The sequence below is a fragment of the Neophocaena asiaeorientalis genome, unplaced genomic scaffold, assembly GCF_003031525.2.
Source record: "Neophocaena asiaeorientalis asiaeorientalis breed wild unplaced genomic scaffold, Neophocaena_asiaeorientalis_V1.1 scaffold430, whole genome shotgun sequence".
NCBI classification, from domain to species: Eukaryota; Metazoa; Chordata; class Mammalia; order Artiodactyla; family Phocoenidae; genus Neophocaena; species Neophocaena asiaeorientalis.
The window spans coordinates 1999834-2017939 of record NW_020173691.1 but is presented as its reverse complement, the minus strand read 5'-3'; positions in this window follow the sequence as shown (position 1 = coordinate 2017939).

Here is an 18106-nt window from a genome sequence, read left to right as displayed (position 1 = left end):
GAAGTAAAATTTTAGAGAAAGTATGAGAATCTACCTGTCTCCAAATATCTCAAGATACCTAGAGGTAATTGAAATACAACCATCTAAAATGCACAATCCCTTATTAACATGTAAATGCTCCTGGTGCAGATATTGAACTGAGGTCAGCTATCCACATGTTAGTATTGACACATTCATCTCATTCTTTCAGCCACTTCAACTAGTAGGTAATTAACTATAAATCATTGCCAAAGACAAAATGATAGTCTCTGGGCAGATCCTCAACTTCCATATGAACATTTCACTAAAACAGAGCCACTTGAGATCATGCCATGCTGATGGGGCTTCAAGTGGAATTTCCTTTCCCATCTTCCTTTTCATAACAATCTTTCTCTCATTTTAGGCACACCACCCACAATGCCTGAATCTATGAGGTGCTAAACTAAAGGAAAAAATAAAAATATAGGTATTAGCAACGTCTCTGATAATCAAGGCACCATATCTCACAGGAGGGCTTTGTCTTTGTTTCCTTTGTATTCCTATTAAATGATGAATGATGGTAGAAATGACATTTGTTGAGATGTTGTGAATTGAAATATAATAAACAGTGGGATGCTTGGTATCAAAATTACCTTTTTCATTTCCTTAATACTCTCAAAGATTTCATTGTTCTTAATAGGAATCCTGTGATACCCAGGCAAAGTGAATGAGTGTTAGTAAAGACTATTGAAGACAGTGATGCCTTATTTTAATTAGGCTACAGATTCATAACAAGGCTCGATTCCTTCCTCCCTTCCTCCCTCCCTTTCTTTCTTCCTTCCTTCCTTCATTTTATTCCTGATGGAATAACAAATATTTATATAAAACAGTCTGAGAACTAAGAATCACAAAGAATGGCACCCTCTGTTTTCACTATTAATAATGAGAAAGAATTTGATGCATACTCTCATTGACTGAATGTCTTGTTTGCACATTCTGCATGATTTTAAGGATGGTGAAAATTTCGTATTTATGTCTCATGAATTTACATGCTGTCTTCAAGCAAATGTACCATATATTCAGGTAAGACCATGTTTTATATTTTCTTGAACATATATTAAAATGCATAGAACAATATTTTCATTAATGTGCCAAATACTATTAAAAGTAATTTAAAATTGCTTAAGTAATTAAAAGATTACTTGATAATGTAAATTTAAATTCACTGTTGTTTCTTGGGTACAATTCTTCCTCTGCCTGTCATTTGTCAATTATTTCTCTGCTCAGTAATTCATTCCTAATTTTTACTTATTAGAATTATATTAACTGGAATATATTGTGGATTACACTCTAAATAATGTCCTTCTTTACAATTGCACCTTAATTGTTTTCTGTAAGTCCCACAATTACTAGTGGTCCAATATCTTCTCTTCTTTTGGCTCCTAATTTCCATGAAGTATCGATAAATTAAACTGCACTCTTAAAAGCAGAATATCAGCTTTTATCTTGGTATACAACAGAATGACTTCTGAAAACATTACCAAGAAGCTCTAGGAATAAACCTACCTAGGGAGACAAAAGACCTGTATGCAGAAAACTATAAGACAATGATGAAAGAAATTAAAGATGATACCAGAAACAGCTTCATTTTATTAGGATTAATCTCTTTCTCTCAGATGCTAATACTCTATTCTAATTCTGTCAAATGCATATGTGCAAATGCAATTGTTTTTGACCAAGATTATTAATGCATGTCTATATTGATTCTCAAATGTCTTTCTGTTTCTCTGTCATGACATTTATTGTACTTCAAAACTATCTAGAAAATGCAAATTTGACACAGATAGTCCTTGTTAACTGCCAACGTAAATGTACCATAAACTCCAAATTTATGAGTTTAAAAGAACCATAGTTTCATCCAATTATAGTTTCATAAACATAGTTTCTTTGAATGATAGAGGACCATGTGTAACAAATATTTAATAAGTTACAATAAAGCTTTTTTGGTCTACTTGGAAAGCAAGAAAGTCAGTTAAGTCTAAAAAATTCTTTGGCAGGATCTTTCAGCAAAGTGTTCATATGGAAGTTGAGGATCTGCCCAGAGACTTCATTTTGTCTTTGACAATGAATTATAGTTAATTACTTACTAGGTAAGATGAATGAAAGAATGAGATGAACATGTCAATACTGACATGTGGACAGCTGACCTCAGTTCAATAATATCTGCATCAGGAGCATTTACATGTTAATAAAGGATCATACATTTTAAATAATTGCATTTCAATTATTTCCAAATCTTTGCTTTCAAGAAAGATGAAGGAAAAATCTAGAAAATTTTCAACTGAGGGTTCTTAAAATGATTTCTGATGCTAAATTATTTTTGTGATTTTTTTTGCTCAAAACTTGAAGCTATACCAAAACTGCTTCTATATCCCTTCAACTTTGTTTGGTCAACAAGGTGCCCTCCCAGACAATGGCAGCCATGTAGGGCTTAGACCTCACAAGACACCACTCCTGACACCCTTTTGGGGAGATGCCGGGGAGGTCAAGATGCTCTGCTTGGAGAAAGGAAACATTTCTTTAGAACCCCCTGAAACATCTTCCTAAACTGGCCTGCCATTCCTCATTTCCTCAAGTTCAATAATAGTGGCACAAATGGCAGGGAGAGGTTGTTTTCTCTAAGCCATTCCCTACTGTGTCCCTTAATTTGTGGTTGTCATTGTTGTGTTCCATCCTTTACTATTACCTATTAGTTTGAATGTCTTACTTAATATCCCTCGACAGTAATGTGGCCTTATTTATGTCCTAATGGAGATGAGAATCATCTCACTTCTCAACAAACGGCTTCTCCATGGATATGCTTTTGTATGGTCCATGAACTGAATAGTTTTTATACTGCTTTCTCCAAATTTTCTTAATTCTACTTGTGCTCTTTTTCTGTTTCTTTTCTGTTTTTGTTTTGTTTTATTGTGGTATAGTTGGCTAACAATATTATATTAATGTCAGGTGTACAACATAGTGATGTGATATTTTTATAGATTATACTCCAGATAAAGTTACTACAAAATATTGGCTATATTTCCTATGCTGTATATTGCATCCATACATGAAGGGAATTATGCTTAGTGAAATAAGTCAGACAGAAAAAGACAAATACTGTATGTTTTCACTTATACGTGGAATCTAAAAAAATAAAACAAGCAAATACATATAACTAAACAGAACTGGACTCACAGATACAGAGAACAAAGTAGTGGTTACCAGTGGGGAGAGGGATGGGGGGAGGAGCAAGATGGGTGAAGGAGATTAAGAGGTACAAATTACTAGGTATAAAATAAATTACTTGTGCTCATTTGTGTGTATGTGTGTGTGTGTGTGTGTGTGTGTGTGTGTGTGTACTTAGTTCAATACAATTTTATAACACGTATAGGTATATGTATCAACCACCACAGTAATGACACAGAAGAGTCTCATTACCCCAGTGCTTTTCATAGCCACACACACCTGCCTCCCATCTCGCCACTCCTTACTTGGGAGACCACTACACTGTTTTCATTTCTATTTTGTCTTTTCACAAATGTTATATAAATGGAACATACTATATGTAACTTTGGGGGATTGATTTTTTCACTCAGCATAATTCCCTTGAGACTCATCCAAGTTGTTATTTTTTTTTTTTTTTTTTTTTTTTTTTTTTTGCGGTACGCGGGCCTCTCACTGTTGTGGCCTCTCCCGTTGCGGAGCACAGGCTCCGGACGCGCAGGCTCAGCGGCCATGGCTCACGGGTCCAGCCGCTCCGCGGCATGTGGGATCTTCCCGGACCGGGGCACGAACCCGCGTCCCCTGCATCGGCAGGCGGACTCTCAACCACTGCGCCACCAGGGAAGCCCTTCAAGTTGTTATTTTTATCAAGAGTACACCCTTTTTATTGTTGATGTTCTTCCATGGTATGGATGTACTACATTTTGTTTAACCACCCATCCACTGAAGAATATATGAGTTGTTTATATTTTTTGACTATTATGATTAAAGCTGCTCTGAACATTTGAGTACAGGTTTTTGTATGAATGTAAGTTTTGTATTTCTCTGGGATAAATTCACCAAATGCAACTGCTGGGTTGTATGATAATTGTATGTTTAGTTTTATAAGAAATGGCTAAAGTATTTTCCAGAGTGGCTATAGCATTTTACATTCCCTCCAGCAAACAGCATTTTCTGTTATTACTACTTTTCCTTTTAGCCAGTTTAAAGGGTGTATAGTGAGAGTCCATGGTGGATTTAATCTGCATCTCCTTGATAGCTATTTATGTTGATTATCTTTCCATGTGCTTGTTTGCCATGTCTATATTCTCTTTACTGAAATGTCTGCTCATGTCTTTTTCCCATTTTGAAACTTGATTTTTTGTTTCTTTTTTGACTGTTGAGTTTTGAGAGTTCATTATATATTCTAGACACAACTCCTTTGGCAGATATAAGGTTTGCACATATTTTATCTCAGCTTATAATTTGTCTTTTCATACTCTTAAGAGGAAATTTCACAGAAAAAATATTTTGAATTTGATGAGGTACAGTTTATCAAGCTTTCCTTTTATGGCTCATGCTTTCGGTATCAAGTCTAAGTAATATTTGCCTAGCCTTAAATCTTGAAGATTTTCTCCTATGCTTTTTTCCTAAAAGTTTACATTTTTACGTGTAAGTCTATAATTCATTTTGAGTCAGTTTTCTATAGGTATGAGGTTTAGTTTGAATTTGTGATTGCTTTATTATTTTTTTCACCTATGGATGTCCAATTTTTCCACATCATTTATACCATAAGAGATATTGATCTGTAGGGTTTTTTTTGATACTGTGATCATCTAAGTATCTTTGTAAGATTGACTTTATAAAATGAGTTGATAAATGTTAATTCCTCTTTTAATTTCTAGAAGAGATCACATAAAATTGGTGTTAATTCCTTAAAAGTTTGGTAGAATTCTCCAGTGACACCATTTGGGCCTGGAGATTTCTTTTAGTGGAGCTTTTAAATCATGAATTCAATTTCTTTAATGGTTATAGGACTATTCACATTATCTATTTAATGTTGGTTGGGTTTCAAAGTTTGTGATTTTTCAAGGAATTGGTCCATCCCTTATAAGGTGTTAAATTTATGAGTACAAAGCTTTTTCTAATATGAACTTAATATCCTTTTAATGGTTGGAGGGTCTGTAGTGACATACCCCTTTATTCCTATTCCTTTCCTCCCCTTCTCCACCAATCAGTCTTGCTAGAGGTTTATCAACTTTACTGATATTTTTGAAGAACAACCTTTTTGTTTTATTGATTTTTCTGTTTTACTTTTTAAAAGTTAGTTGATTTCTCTTCTTATCTTTATTCTTTCTGCTTGCTTTTTTTTTTTTAGATTTATTTTCCTGTTAGTTTTCTATTTTTTGAGGAAGGCACTTTGATTATTAATTTGAGATATTTTCTCTCTTTAATGTAGGCATTTAGTGCTATACATTTCTCTCTTGGGACTGATTTACCTGTATTCTGAATACTTTGACATGTTATATTTTCATTTTTATTTCATTATATGTATTTTTATATTTCTTTTGAGACTTCTCTTTAACCCATAGATGACTTAAGAGCATGATGTTTAATTTCCAAGTGCCTGGAAATTTTTCTCTCATCTTTCTGTTATCAATTTCTAGGTTTACTCCATTATGTTCAGAGAACATATTTTGTGTAGTTTCAATTCTTTAAAAAATTTTGAGGTTTGTTTTATGGCCTAGGGTATAGTTTATCTTGGTGAACATACTATACTCATTTGGATAAAAGTGTGTATTCAGCAGTTGTTCGGTGATATGTAGTGAATTAGATCCTGTTGCTTGATTGTATTGTTCAGATCTTCCACATCCTTGTTGATTTTCTGTGTAGTAGTTGTATGAATTACTATGTTGATCTGAAATAAATAGGTTGTCAAATATTTCTCCAGCAAATATTGGTTTATTCAGAACCAGTAGAGAATTGCAATTTGGGGTTTGCAACCATGGAAAGCCATGTGCAAGTCCTTGCAGGTCAAGGGAAGGAGACCATTCTTATAGAGAGGAAAAGGAAGTTGGGAGGGCTGTAATAAACAAAGAGTCCGTGGCATTTCATTGGCTAAGTCCACGCCAGGAAAGAAGAGGAGTCTTTCTTCTTCCTGTTGGGCTTGGCTATCATGGTAGGACATAAGAGCTCCCCCATCTGGTTTCCAAGCTATATTTAATTGAGGTTTCTGTTTATTAAATTTTTACAGCAGAGAGGTGAATGTTGAAGTCCCTAGTGTGGACTTTATTTTGCCTTTCATCTTTGTCAGAATATGCTTCATGTATTTTGAAGCTTAATTTTTTGGTGCATACACACTTAGAATTGTTATATCTTCCTGGTGGATTGATTCTTTAATCATTACCTGATGTTCCTCTTTTTGTCTCTAGTAAATTTCTTTGCTGGAGTCGCCTTTATCAGATTTTAATATTAATAAAACAATTCCTCCTTTTTAATGAATAATGCTTATATGGTATATTTTTTTCTCTATTTTACATTAGTCTATGTTGTTGAATTTGAAGTCAGTTTCTTGTAAACAGCATTTGCTTGGGTTGTGTTTGTATCTTTGTTTTTAAATCTGTACTACTAATCTCTGCCTTTTAATTGACCTTTTTAGACCTTCTACATTTAAAGCAATTATTGATATGTTAGAGCTTTAGTCTGCCATTTTATTATTTGTTTTTCTGTTTGTTTCCTCTGTTTCTTGTTCTTCTAGCTATCTTTTCTTGCCTTCCCATTGATTACTTGAACATTTTTTAAGACTCAATCTTAATTGGTTTACAGTGTTTTTGTGTTGTTTCTCTTTCCATAGTTTTCTAAGTGCTAGGCATAGTACAATATGCATATGTGACTTGTGAACAGCCTATAGTTATCAACATTTTTCTACTTTGAGTAAAGTGTGGGACTTGCTTGCATTTATGTCCCTTTAAGAGTATGTCTCCTAGTGACAAATTCTTTTAGTTTTCCTTCACCTGAAAGTGTCTGTATTCCCCCATCATTTCTGAAGTATAGTTTCCCTGGACATAGAATTTCATCTGACAGTTCTTTTCTTTTACCGCTTGAAAAATGTGCCAATTCCTTCTAACTTCTGTGGTTTCAGATGAGAAATTTTCTGTCATTTGGATTATTTTTTTCCCATAGGTAATACATTGTTTCTCTCCAAATGCTCTCACAATTTTTTCTTTGTCTTTATTCTTCAGAAGGTTAATCATAATGTGTTTTGGTGTGGCTTTATTTGAGTTTGTTTAGATTCTTGAACCGATCAATCTATGTCTTTCACCAAATCTGGGAAGTTTTCTGAATATTTCTTCAAATACTCTTTCTGCTCCACTCTGTTTCTCCTCCCCTTTTAGATCCAGTATTGGATCTTTTTGTCATTTCTGCACAGGTCCCTGAGGGTCTGTTCATTTTTTCCCCAGTCTTTTTTTTTTTTAATCTCTATTGTTCATTTTAGGTAACTTCTATTGATCTGTATTCAAGTTCATCAATTCTATGCTCTGTCATCTCAACTCTACTATTGAGCAAATACAGCAAGTTTTAAAATTTCTATATTTTTTCATATAATTTCCAGTTGATATATTTATTATAACCTATTTCTTTCATGTGATTTTGTTTTTTCATTTGTTTCAAGATAATTTATAATTGTGTATTGAAACATTCTTATGATGGCTGTTTTAAAATTCTTGTCAGATGATTCTAACATTTTCGTCATCCTGATGGCAGCATCATTTGATTGTGTTTTGCCATTCAAATTGTGATTTTCCAACAGGTGATTTTCTACTGTATCCTGGACATTTAAACTATTATGTCAGAAAACTATATTAAATATAAATATTTTATTTTAGCAGGCAACTCTTTTTAGGTTCAACATGCAGATCCTGGACTACTTTTGTGGGCTCTGGTACCAATGGCAAATTTATTTCAGAACCTTTACTGTGGTTAATTTGGTCTGCTTTGTATATCTGGTGCAAATGAGACTCCCATTGGTCACTGTTTAGGAAATTGAAGAATTTTTCCAGGTTATCTGCATCTTGGTGGAGTAGGGAGTGTCTGGTCCATTGGGAGGAAGAGGCTTCCTGGTCCAGGACATCTATTATGCCAAGGTTCCCGCTTCATGGTGCTACCTGGTCACTGGATGTGTTTAGGTGCAAGAGGTGAGTCTCAGGTCTTGTAGGGACAAAGGGCTTCCTGAGCTGGCCTCTTATTGTTTCTGAATCCCCATTGCAGGCACTCCTAGCTGCCTGTTATCTCTTAGTTGTAAGGAGATTCTCAGGTCCAGAGGAGAGACAGAGTGTTTCCTAAATCAGGGTGATTACTGTGGTGAGATTCCCCCTTGATGAGCTGCCAGGCATCTCTGGGTAGGGGAGGAGAATCCCAGTCCTGGTGAGAAGGATAGTGCTTCCCCTGGCTGCCTGTTGTCAGTGGGGCCCTCTTGCTAGTGCTGCTGGGCTCGCCTCCTAAATAGTGTGGAGGAATGAATCTACAGGAGCCAACCTTTTTTCCTAGGCTAGGTGTGAGGAAACATGGTGTCTGGGTTGTCTTCTTCTGCTGAGTGGAAGTTTATAAGAGGCAATGCGACTGTGTTTATCCTCCCGTGCTGGGGTACCTAACCAGGTTGCCTTCCTCTGTCTACCTTCCAAGGTTCTCTTTTGGTTACATCTTGAATTATTTCCAAGGTTTTAAATTGCATTGAGTGAGGAGAAGCAGACAGAAACAATCCTATACTATCTTCTCTGGACCTAATTTGTACTGTAGAAAAAATGCCTAAAAATACAAAGGTTCTCTGCTAAACAAATTTTCCTCAGGAGATGCATGGTTGACAGGACCATATAAATTTCCAAATTATTTATTGAGAATTGCTCACAGCAAATAAGCTGAGGTTCTAGTTGTTGAAAAACACACTACTTTTTGAGAATCTGCTTTTAAGCAAGAATTGATCTGCAATTAGAAGAAAACTGACACATATTAGGTCTCAATATGTAATTGTTGAATACATGACATAATGAATGAAAACTAAAGACTCTCTCCCCTAACATCATGATGATGCATATAGCCAAGTAAGGGCTAGATGTTTTGAAATGAATATGACATATATTTTTGCTGGATTTGCCTGGTGATTTATTTTCCTGATTCTAGACATGGATGATCCCCCTAAAAATCTAAAATTAACACAGAAAGAAGAAAATTTGAATGTTTTATTGTACTAAGGACCAGAAAGTTCTTGAAAAATGAATGAAGAAGAGTAGATCCAGAGACATCCAGAGACATCCAGAGTTCATGCAGAAGAGGTTGAGGAACATCTGTCGTTTGGAGGATTGGTCCAGGACAGGGGCTTGAATTGAACCATAACATTAATTACCAGTAACTCCAAGGTGATTTGAATCAGAGATTTTAGTTAAGGTTCCCTTACCAATTGGAGCTCCCAGTGTTCTGGTAATGCAGAGAGGCAAAGACAGAGGACAGTGTTCAGACTGATTGCCCCTTCCCAAGAGAGTACCCTGGAGGAAGATGAAAATGTACTATCAAACACCAAGCTTCCATGCTTCTCTCTGTGGACCCATCTGAGGGTCGGAGCCCTGAGGACATCTTTGAGAAGTCACTGCTCTAGCTCCTCATTGACCCTCCTCTATAAGGCACTATTTTCCCTCTTTACAACCTGACTCACTTTTCCTCCATCTGACAAACAGACCAGTCACATTCTTCCCAGTGTGGACACCTCTGACAACCACCTTACAAATTCCTTGCTACTAAGAGATAGATGGGTCATCTAGGGCATGCACTGCCCCATCCCATGGACCTGGTTTTGGATCCTGACAGCAGAACTTAGCCAGAAGCTTAGTCTCTCTGCATTCCACTGCTGATGAGCTCCAGCAAGAGAAATTATTGTGGAATGGCACCGTCCTCTGTCTACAGACTTCAAACACTCACAACAGATGAGGCCTGGTGTTGGTTAAGGGCCATTTGCAACTGTGGCTCTGTGTTTCCGCTGTATTTTTTTATGTTTTGCATTACCCATTCTGCTCTGCCTCCCTCACACAGGCCCTGGAGACGGACTCTGCAGGCAGACACTGTCTGCAGTCCTTCAGTGGGAGATGGAGGCCTGCCTTCACTTGCACATGTGTCATATTTTGTATGTGAGGAAACTACAAGCAAACCCTCACATCAGATATTGGGCAGTTTTTTCTGCCATGGATGGTACTGGGCAGAGCTGAGCCCAGCATTTTCCATCCTGCCCCTTCTGACCAATAGCACATTTGGTAAATCTATAGTCTTTCCCTGGGGAACAGAGGGATTAGTTGTGCAAAAAGCTACAGTTCCATTCAAGAATCTCACCTTTGAGCAGGACGAAACCAGGATCATATCTCTCAGAGGGCAGCCACATTTCAGAGACAAAATACCACATTCTGGGTTACTCTGTCCCTTATAGCCTCAAGAAGATAAACAGCTGCCTGTAGGTCTCCCCCAAGACGGGGGCTAGACTGAGTCCATGAGCTGAGTTGCCAAAGGATCCTGATCAGAAGGTTGGAGAAAGATTGAGGTCATCGAAAGGACTTTCCCTACACTGGCTTCTCCACAACCTAATTTGTACCATTTTCTAGAATCTTGTCTTTAAGAGACCTTATTGAACTTCAAGGCCCCCAAGAAGAGATAATTTGAGAAATTCTTTCTTTCTTTCTTTCTTTCTTTCTTTTTCTTTTTTTTTACATTTCTTTTCTTATCCTTATTATTGGAGTATAATTGCTTTACAATAGTGTGTTAGTTTCTGCTGTATAACAAAGTAAATCAGCTATACATATACATATATCCCCATATCTCCTCCCTCTTGTGTCTCCCTCCCATCCTCCCTATCCCACCCCTCTAGGTAGACACAAAGCACCAAGCTGATCTCCCTGTGCTATGTGGCTGCTTCTCACTAGTTATCTATTTTACATTTGGTAGTGTATATATGTCCATGTCACTCTCTCACTTCATCCCAGCTTACCCTTCCCCCTCCCCATGGCCTCAAGTCCATTCTCTACCTCTGCATCTTTATTCCTGTTCTGCCTCTATGTTCTTCAGAACCTTTTTTTATAGATTCCATATTTATGTGTTAGCATACATTATTTGTTTTTCTCTTTCTGACTTACTTCACTCTGTGTGACAGTCTCTAGGTCAATCCACCTCACTACAAATAAGTCAATTTCATTTCTTTTTATGGCTGAGTAATATTCTATTGTATATATGTGCTACATCTTTATCCATTCATCTGTCGATGGACATTTAGGTTGCTTCCATGTCTTGGGCATTGTAAATAGAGCTGCAATGAACATTGTGGTACACAACTCTTTTTGAATTATGGTTTTCTCAGGGTATATGCCCAGGAGTGGGATTGCTGGGTCATATGGTAGTTCTATTTTTAGTTTTTTATAGAACCTCCATACTGTTCTCCATAAGAAAGATACTCTTGGGTTAGGAGGGATTGTGGGGAGAGGGAGAAGGAGAAGATAGCTACAGCATAAATATGGTTCATTTTGCTGAAAAAATAAATATTACTCAACTTTTTTTCTACTTTGAAATTTTTGTTTAAAAAATTATAATAATATGGAGTCAAATGAAAAACTTGTTTGCATTTCAGTGACAAAATAAGATACTTCAAAGACTTTTAGACTTTACTTTAGGCTGCACTGAGCTATGTCTACCTGATTACAAGTCATTATGCCCTGTCACAGGACCCATAAGGGGGACATCAAGGAAGCATCTTATCTGTGCCTCTTGAGGGATGATCACTTCAGAGATGGAGTCCTCTGTGGGGCTGTTGGGAACTGAAGGGAGGGAAGGGGACCTCACAGGAGATGGGAATCTTGCCTTAGTAAAGCATTAGGCAAATCATGAGGATAGGCTTACTAAAAGCTTGTTGCCTTAAGATTGAGTGTCTATCAATCTGGCTGGGGGGCTCACCCATGAATGGTTCTGTGTCTCCTCTTCTGCTATAAAAATCATAAAGACTCAATCCTCAAACCAATCTTCCAACAAACCTGTGTTTTTAGAGGGATTCAGGGTATGAAGGATGCATATCCATTATTGTAGAATTTCGTAGAGAATGTAAAATGTATTTTTAACCATAACTTGTGTTATCTTCTTTAACTTCAGAGGTAAGCAGGGCAGTAAAGCTATTTTTAGAAATGAGAAAACTGAGGTGAAAGGAAGGAGGAAACTAGCCTAAGGAGACCTGGTGGGTAGAGCACAGCAGAGACCATCATCCCAGTCTCCTTGTGTTTTATACACTGCCTTTCTCCACTACACTTCATGGTCTCCAACTAAAAAGTGTACAGCAATGTACTTCCAAGCCATGTGACTTCGTGCTTCTTTCACTATTAAAGATGTAAATATAGATTGGTTCTAAGAATGCAGTGAAGAGTTGAGAAATGCTGATATCTGCTTACTTAGCATCTTGTGTTATAAACCTTGAATTTAGCCAGCTTTGAAACCTAGATTTGCATCTAGTTCTAAGGTCTATGAAAAATTTTAAAGTTTCTGAAGTATCCTGTTTTGTCACCAAAGTTCAAAGTTTTCCATTTGACTCCATAATGTATCCTGTTTTTTTTATATAAAATTTTCAAAATGAAAAAAAATCTTTGAAGAGTATTGATTTCTTTTTTCAGCAAAATCTCTTATTGGGGGCATTTGTATGTGAGATAAGCAGCAATTTACATTTGGGCAGAAGAGAGGGAGAAAAGCATAGTGACCACTTACTCTCGGAAACAATTGAAAACTACTTTTGGGAATGGTGTGTACTGCCAGATTGGCTGTGTTGGGACAAGGGTGTGTCTTACATGCTGACACTATCTAGGGGTAGTATATTTTTTCTTGCATCCTCTTTTGTGCTGACAGCCATGGTTGGGAAGCCTATCTCTACAGAGCACAGATCTTGGCACCTGTTCATTTTTCCACCAACTTCTGGTCCTACTACAAACCCATGTGACAACTGAAGCATAAACAATAAAAATCGAGGACCTCAAAGCAATATATCATGGGAATGTGGTTCAGAGCTCAAAGCTGCTGATTTCTAATCCAGTCCTGACTTCACTTGATTTTATGGCCCTCTGAGATTTAAAGCAAAGTGAGCAGACACACTCCCTAAACCCAAGACGTGTTCTGCCCTCTGCATTGGTTTCTGAGGATTAGCCTCTAAATTAAGAAATACTTCTTCATTAGAAACAAACATTACAGGTGGAAGGAGTCCTTGATCTGAACACAGGTATGAGGCTCATTAAAGATTGTAGTCTTTCTGCCCCTTATTTTTCTAAGTCAATCTGTTTCTCTTTACATTTCTAAATCAGAGGCTGCATGATAGATTTTTCATAAGGCTCCTTCGAACCAAAGAAACTTTCTCTGGTTCATTGACATTGTAAGTTTTTTTTTTTGTTTGTTTCACTTAACATGCACTTATTTGAAAAACAAATCTTGAAATTTTTGCCATTGGGCTCACTGCCTATAAAATCATCTGTTTGGAGAGCCCCTCTCAGGGGTACCTTGCAGGTGCCAAAGCCTCAGCAGCTGTGGCAGTTACACACTGATGAATTTAGGGAATGGAATGCACTTCAGACCAAGATGACCAGTGAGATATACTTCACAACTCAAGCTGAAGCTTATGTTAAAAATTAAGAGAACTTTATAGATGGCTCTTTTTCCCCTCTGAGTCTTCTAAATCAGGAAGACAGCTTGCAGCAGCCCATGCACTAGATATTTCTTGCATGGACGGGCTCCCTAATAAACCAGAGGGCCAAGACATGTGCCCAGTTGGGTTTGGAACAACTGGGAGAGGGTTGCTAAGAGGGCTGCTGTGGAGGTCAGACTCCTGCAAATGAGGGTAGATGGCTTTTCCAAGTGGGTTTTAGCAGCCATCTGTGTCACCTTACATTTCCAAACTTCCTTGTGATTTGTATTCTCCTAAGGTGTCAGCTCTGACAAATGTAAAAGCTAATGAGATAGGGCTTCCCTGGTGGCGCAGTGGTTGAGAGTCCGCCTGCCGATGCAGGGGACACAGGTTCGTTCCCTGGTCTGGGAAGATCCCACATGCCGCGGAGCGGCTGGGCCCGTGAGCCATGGCCACTGAGCCTGCGCGTCCGGAGCCTGTGCTCCGCAACGGGAGGGGCCACAACAGCGAGAGGCCCGCGTACCGCAAAAAAAAAAAAAAAAAAAAAAAAAAAAAAAAAGCTAATGAGATAATGTGGGTCTGGCTATCATTCAAAGTAGACAAAATACTGGCAAACATACCAGCAAACAATTCCCTTGTAGTGTAGACAATTTAGACTATAAGTCGATTAGGAAAGATCCTCTAACAAAACTGAAGGTGTGGTCCCATTGCAAATCAGGATCCCTGATTTGTAGCAATTATAAGAGTGCTTCCCCACCTTACCAGCCTGGAGTTCTCATGCTGTTACACACTTACAGGACCTCTGGGTTGTACACACACTGTTTCCCCATGATCTACTAACAACTATAACTAAAAGGGATATGACAAGCAAACAAAGCATTTTGTTCTGAAAAGGGAAAGCAAAGAGCTTATGTCCTTTGTTTCAAATATTTTAATCTTTTAAATAATCTTATTGAAAATAAATAATGTTACTGAGAAATAAAATGATTATCATGTGGCTTAAAAAACAAGCTCATCCTTAATGTTCTAATATTATCTTACCAAAATTATTTACAGTACTTTATAAACCACCATCCATCAGTGTGCAGAACATGTGCAGCTGGTGTTACCAGAGCATGCAGTGTTATTTGGAACATTCTTTGTACAACAGCTTTTCTGGTAAATGTCAATAAGGGGAGCATGCTCCTTTCAACAGCACATCTCTTGAAGATCCTATGCAAAGTCTGTGAAGATTTGCATGCTTACTAGTAGCAGTAAAACAGAGAAAAATGGAAATATTAAAGAAACTCTAGATGGCTAAACTCCCAAGAACAAGCAAGTCTGGATCTTGGGCATATATTTCCTCAGAGAAGGACTTTGAAGTTTGTTTCAATCTGTGAAATTCTGGTAGCGGTCTAAATTTGCTCCTCAACATCTGGTGGAGATAATTGCAACAACAAATGGTATAGACATGTCCATTTGTTCATGTATTCATCCATTAATTTAAGACAGTTTTATTGAAAGCTCCTATGCATAAGAAAATGGTCTCAGCATTTCAAGGAGTAAAGAGGTAAGATCATCCTTGCCCTCAAAGACCTTACTCTGAATTTTGGATTCATAAGTACATAATGGTAATATGTGGTACACTGAAATAAACATCATAAGCTGTATCAGATTCAGAGATGTTTTATATGATGGCATATAAGACACTGATGAAAGAAAATGAAGATGACACAAACATTGATGGAAAGCTCATTGACTGGAAGAAATAATATTGTTAAAATGAGCATATTACCTGAGGCAATCTACAGATTCAATGCAATCCCTATCAATACCAAAGGATTTTTTCACAGAACTAGAACAAATAATTCTAAAATTTGTATAGAAACACAGAAGACCCTGAATAGCCAAAGCAATCTTGAGAAAGAAGAACATAACAGGAGGTATCATGCTCCCTGATTTCAAACTATACTACAACACGTCAGTAATCAAAACAGTATGGTACTGACATAAATACAGACACATAGATCAATGGAAAAGGATAGAAACCCCAGAAATGAACTCACACTTATATGGGCAATTAATCTACAAGAAAGGAGGCAAGAATATATAACAGGGAAAAAACAGCTTCTTTAATAAATGGTGTTGGGATAACTGGACAGCTACATGCAAGAGAATAAAACTGGGCTACTTTCTCACATAATATATAAAAAAACCCTCAAAATGGATTAAAGACTTATATGTAAGACCTTAAACCATAATATGTCTAGAAGAAAACAGAGGTAGAACACTCTTTGACATGAGTCTTAGCAAATATTTTAGATATGTCTCTCCAGGCAAGGAAAACCAAAACAAAAATAAACAAATCAAACTACATCAAACTAAAAAGCTCTTTTATAGTGAAGAAACTATTAACAAAATGAAAAGGTTGCCTACTGAATGGGAGAAGATATTTGCAAACAATATATATGATAAGGGGTTAATATCCAGAATATACAAAGAATCCATACAACTCAACATCAAAAAAGCAAACAACCCGGGCTTCCCTGGTGGCGCAGTGGTTGAGAGTCCGCCTGCCGATGCAGGGGACACGGGTTCGTGCCCCGGTCCGGGAAGATCCCACGTGCCGTGGAGTGGCTGGGCCCGTGAGCCATGGCCGCTGAGCCTGCGTATCCGGAGCCTGTGCCCTGCAACGGGAGAGGGCACAACGGTGAGAGGCCCGCATACTGCAAAAAAAAAAAAAAAAAATAGCTCCAAGTCAATGAAAAGTGCAGTCCTCATAGAATCATATAACCTGGAAAGGTATACTAGACAAAGCCTAGTTTTCTTTCGAAAATATACTCAGTAATCTTTTTTGGTTCACTTAAAAGCCTTAAAAAATTTTTTTCCGGACCAAGTCTTACTGTCGTCACTGGTAAGAGAACAGTTCCATGGTTCAGTTATGTTTGGAGATGGCTTCTTCTCCGTGTTGGTGACCCATGTATAATCGATGAGGAACATCAGCCATGACCCTGGGAGAATACATTCAAGTATGCAAATTAATGAATATAGACAAGTGCAAATGTAGCACAACTAATTGCACTGGGGGTGAGCTGAATCAGAGGATAAGTAGGGTTCCTTATTTGAGTGACAACCTCAACCATGAGAAGCCAGGAATAGGGCTTCTCTTAACACAGAATTAACAAATGACTTTAAGAAACTGAAGAGAGTACTTGGAACATTACTGTGTTAGTCAGTGGAAATGATAATCAGGAAATAGAAGATGTGGTCCAGGGAAAGGAGAACAAATAAAGTAAAGCAGGAAGCCGTGCAGTCTCACATACTGCATTGTGCATTGCGGTAGGAGTTTGGGGAGAGATAATGGTACACCACAATACTGAGAGCAATTTGTTCACATGTGGTGAATGGGAACAGAATCAAGGGGACTGATTGGCACAGAGGAGGAATCAACTGTGGGCACATGTGACAAACAGATTTCTGAGTCTGACATATAATCAGCTAAATACGGAACATGTTATTACATAATTACATTATTATTATACAACAGAACTGACAAAATGCTGTTATGGTTCATAAATAAGGGTAGGACATGTAGGTAATAATAAACACCTCCATCTCTACAGCATTTTGTACGTGAATGTTCTCATTAATAATCCTTAGATGTATATACTGTTATTTCTGTGTTTCAGTGGAAGAACTGAAGCTCAAACAGCTAATGGGTGGCAGAGGCATCACTTATCCAGCTTCTGATTTCCATTAAACCACAGCTGCTTCTTCTGTACCATGGGACATTTCTCCTGTCACGCTGCCCTGGCCAAATCCCGCATAGAATTCTGTGTGGAACCAGAGGTCATGCAATAACTATCCTGGAGGCCAAACCATAGGCAAGCAAGACCCACCAATAATGTCCAAAAGATCTATGACTACATCCTTAAGAGACCAGAAGCTGAGGGGAACAGAGCGGGTACCTTGTGGAGGAAACGCTGAATTTAAAGTAGTGACCAGAAGGATGCCCTGATGGAAGATGCAAAAATGAGAAAATAACAGCAAACTTCTTGGGAGGATTGACCATGCCAGGCATTGGCTATGTAAGTTACATTGGCTTTTCTCCTCTATTCTTATATGCCTACCAGGTGGGTACTGTCTCCATCTTTCAGACATGGAAACTGAGGCACAGAGATGTTTGAGGAGACCTAAGGTCCCTACCTTATAAATGGTAGGGCAGAGATTGAAACCCAGGTCTGTCAGATTCTAAATCTGCCACTATTTTCCACTCAGCCCTGTATGCACATTGCCGTAAAAGAGATTATGGTTAATTAGGGCTTTTCAGAAGTGTCTCAGAGAATTTGAAAAAAAATTATTTGGAGTAAAGTCAATAATTAGGCCCAAATCTTATCAGACAATATTAGTAGTTTGCATGAAGTGTACAATTAAAAACAGAAACAATCTATGATCTTAGGAGAATATTCA